This window comes from Drosophila subpulchrella, unplaced genomic scaffold (genome assembly GCF_014743375.2).
Source record: "Drosophila subpulchrella strain 33 F10 #4 breed RU33 unplaced genomic scaffold, RU_Dsub_v1.1 Primary Assembly Seq43, whole genome shotgun sequence".
Taxonomy (NCBI): Eukaryota; Metazoa; Arthropoda; class Insecta; order Diptera; family Drosophilidae; genus Drosophila; species Drosophila subpulchrella.
This window is the reverse complement of record NW_023665646.1, coordinates 707,285-711,674: the sequence shown is the minus strand read 5'-3', so window position 1 is coordinate 711,674 and position 4,390 is coordinate 707,285. Positions and strand designations below refer to the sequence as shown.

The following is a 4,390-nucleotide window of genomic DNA, read 5'->3' as shown; positions in this document are numbered from 1 at the left end:
CAAGCAAACATGAATGTATGCGTGCACAATTATCCATGTGACTTTTGTATTTCACTTGTGAATCACCTTGGGAATCACGTGGGACATGTCCTCTTGCACAAGTGAAGAACAAGTGACGCTCCATATAGAAAATTGTATGGGATGTCCGCATTTTCACAAGTGAAAATTCAAATGAAAGTTTTTCGAAGTCCCACGGGATTTCACTTGTTCCTTATATTCATTTTTCGTATGGCTTGTCACGTGCCGGTGACACGTCCCACGTGAAATCACTTGTGAAAATCAGAATTTTTCCAATGAGTTTTCACTTATGAAATCACTTGCAAGAGACACGTCTCAAGTGAAATCACTTGTGAAAATCAAAATTTTTCCCATGAGTTTCAATTATGAAAATATTGAATTTAAAATACATACATTTTTAAATATATTGTAATTCATTTATATAAGATGGTATAATTCAAATTTTTAACCAATGAACAATTATTGTTTCTGTTTTTTTGCACCTATACCCTTTCTAAAGCGAAAAATATCCCACTATATAGTTTTTACTTCTTGAGTAAAAAATACAATATGAATTTTTTTTAAATGTTAATACTAAAATGTTTTAAATATGGAAATCAATTTTAACGGACTAAATTTCTATAGCAAAACTAAAAAATTATATTGTAATAAAAATGTATAATAAGTAAACATAACATTATAAGTAAATTCAATTTACTTCATTTTACTATTATCAAATAATTTACTTAAAAAAAAATATTAGTTGTTTTTTTTCGATATACAATAATGTTCCTAAAATGTTAGGGCATTCACATGTCGCTGCTCCACGAAAATTTTTCCGCCGAAATGTTAGTCGCTGACCGAGTATAACAGAGAGACGCAAAAGAAGTGCTGGCTTAAGTGCTCGACTCGGCTCATCCCATCGGAGTTGCCAGAGAACTGTATACCCCATTTGTGCACTGGGACACAGTGTCCTCGTTAAGAACACCCGTAGCCTTCATGATTCCGCCGAACAGCCCCTTGACGGCCTTCCGTGTCTCTTGGTTGATTGCTTCCACTGGAAGAGGAACCCGGGCGGAAGTGCATACTTTCCTGTTGAAGATTCTGCTGATAATTCGACGGACCGATTTGCTGACGTTGTCCAGAAATGCCAGGACTTACTTCCGGGTCATTCCTGAATCGGTTTTGTATTGTCGGCTGATTCCCAGGATGACGACTTCCAAAATGACCGCCCGTAGGGAGTTCCTGAGCTCTAGTCGATGTTTCTGACCCCCCGATAGAGATGTCTTCCTTTCGACCTGCCTCATCAACTCAGCAAAGCCTTCTTTGATAAATTTGTCAATCTTATTATATATGATAAACCGTTCCATTTCAGCTCGAAACTGATTCTGGGATTCTACCACAAAGTTCCTCACATCGCTACCATGGCCTTGGTTGTCGACAAGTGAATGATCCTGCCTTCCCTAAAGGGGTCGTAAGGTTCCCGCAATCTTCCATATTATTTCCATTCTTACCCATTTTAATTTGATTATTTATTTCTTCAAAAATTATTAATTTGTAATTTTTCTTTCAGGAAACAGAAGGGGAAAGAACTACTATAAACTATCCCATCCTACACGGTGAACTGATCTGCGGCGCTATTTCTCTAATTGACTGTCCTCGATCTTGGAACATGATAGCAACATTTATCGTTTAACATAAAACAATGACAGAGTCGACTCTTTCCAACTTCGACTCAGTCGAACATGTTCCCTCCCCTCTGAAAGATAGGTATACTCCATATTCATTCTATTACAATTTATTCACTTAGATTATTTACAGAACTTCAGCTTCCCGTAAGGAAACCCATCAACCACCGCCCGCCGGGTGCAACAGTCCCACACAGGGATTTGTGTAGACGGATAGAATGTCTGTTTTCTTCCTTTCGGTCCCTACCTAAAAGAGCTCTCTTAATTGGATCCTATTCGACGCGGTCGCTGGAGAGGATTCCCCATGGGAGTAACAAGTGCTCCGCGATACAATTGCGGTTATGTTTGTTTTTTTTTTTGTGTTTCTTGGTTCTTTGGCTTTGACGATTTAAATATTAAGCCTCACCCAGAAGGAGCGATAAGAGATAAATAACAAATAGATACAAATATGAAAACACTCGCCGTGAATTGTTCACATCCGGCAATAAATAAATTGGCTTAAATTTTTGATATAAATAAATAAATAATCGTGCAATAGATACTGTGCAATAAATAGGTTAATTTTAAAGTGTAATAAAAATCCCCTCCCCCAACAAATATACGAAAAGAATTTGAATAATTAAATAAATAAATAAATGGCTAAGTTAATGGACAAAACAACATAAATATATAAAGGATTATTTTGCGTTAAGCCGCCGATCGCTTCTAGCTCCGGTTGGTGACCCTATAACCTACATTTTTCCGGTTTGAATTTGAATTCGCCCCCAAACTGGCTCCAACTTTCACGTTGCCCATCACTGGACCCTAAACCCACTTTGCATCCCTGGTTTTCTCGATTAATCGATTATTGAGGGATGGCGACATAACACATATAACAAGATATATATATTTCTCGAAATATCTCCCTTATCCAAAATATAAATACACCGATAAATAAATTTTTAAATCCAGCATCCTTCAACACACTTTCAAAAACTTCGAACCAACATCTAGCAGCTTGCCTAAGACCATATATATAGCTTTAATAAGTTTACATACTTTATTCTCATAAGAGTGATTCACGCCTTTTGGAACGCTCATGTAGATTTCATCCCTTAGAGTTACAAGTCTTGCTTTGTACTTTACTAAGTTCCCAAATTCATCTTGTTTTATACTAAATAACCATCTGCAATCAACTATGTTTTTATATTCTGGCTCATGCACTAAGGACCAAGTATTATTTTGAAAATGAGAATTAAGTTCAACTTGTATGCCTTTCTCCCAGAAAGATCTGTCCTCACGGAATTTTCATCAAAGATATTAGGAATATCATTTAATCATATTTTAGTATTCATGAGACATCTTTCTAAAAATCGATATGATAATTTGGGTTTACTTTCAATTCTTTTACTGCGTCTGATTTCTTCTTCAGTTTTATTTTCTTTTAATTTATCACCAGTTTCAACGACTGGATGGGCATTCTCTAGACATGTGGAATTTTCATTGAGTTGTTCACTTAACTCAGAATCAACAGATTCATTATTTTCCATCAAAGGGAAAACCAACTCTTCATTTCCTCTACTTAAAGATTCATTATTTTGTTCAACAGTATTACCTTGAATCTCAGAATCTTCCCCATGTAAAACTCTTGAATTTAACATGTTTATTTCATCCACCACAACATCTCTTGCTGTCATACATTTCCTCGATTCCTCATTCAACAATTTATAACCATTTGGTTCATATCCAACAATTATAGCTTTAATTGACTTTTCGTCAAACCTTTTTTTTTCGTACTTTATTCAAAGCATATGCCGTCGAACCAAATATCTTAAGATATTTCAACGTTGGCTTTTTGTTATGCCACATCTCAAATGGTGTTTTATTTATCTTTTCCAATGCTCTACTTGGGGATCTGTGAATTAAATAGGTTGCTCTTAGAACAGCCTCACCCCAAAAATGCTTATTGAGTTTAGCACAACTGATCATAGATCAAGCCTTTTCGGTGATTGTTCGAATCATCAGTTCTGATACACCAATCAAGTTATATGACACATTATTTAGGGGCTCTTACCCAATTTATAAACAACTTTGAGCCGAGAGCTAATTTCCAAATAACTCTGACAGACCCAAGATAAATACGTGGTCAGCTATTTCTTTTAAACAGGCCTCCAAATCATTCCCACCCAGATCAATTTCACGCAGCCCGAATCAAACGGATGCTGTAAACATCCAAACCGATATTATAAACATCGGAGTCCCAAGCGAGCCCTGAGTCCGCTAACGTAAACAAAAAATCCCCAAGGCGAGCCCCGAGTCCGCTAACGTAAACAAAAAGATCCCCAAAGCGGTCCCTAAACTCCGCTAATATAAACACCAATTTTCGGCAAAGATTAGACTTCAAATTTAATTGGCAAATTGCATCATCCTATTTTCCGACTCTCTTGAGTCATTTTCTTTATCAATTTTTGGGGCTAAGTTCTCTTAGGCAGAGGTTTGCTTATTGAGTACGAATCCGAATCGAGCAGTAGAACAAATCGAGAAAAATTAAACGAGCAGTGAATAAAATAAGTTCGACCTATTAAAATAATTGTAATAGTGAATAAGTGATTAAAAATTAAAAATAAATTTTTTTAATTAATTCACAAGTGAGAAACTTAATTGGCGCCCAACGTGGGGCCTTGTGATTAAAAAATTCTAAAAGCAAAGCTTTAAAATAAACACAA

The 4,390-nt window shown here is 36.0% G+C and overlaps 1 long non-coding RNA gene across 1 annotated transcript; it reads left to right on the top strand.

Moving 5' to 3' along the window:
- Window positions 1-1,159: 1,159 nt before the first annotated feature.
- LOC119562372 lies at window positions 1,160-2,251 on the top strand. The gene is made up of 3 exons (XR_005221815.1): window positions 1,160-1,476; window positions 1,571-1,767; window positions 1,819-2,251. It is a non-coding gene; the product is annotated as an uncharacterized LOC119562372 (long non-coding RNA).
- Window positions 2,252-4,390: the final 2,139 nt, after the last annotated feature.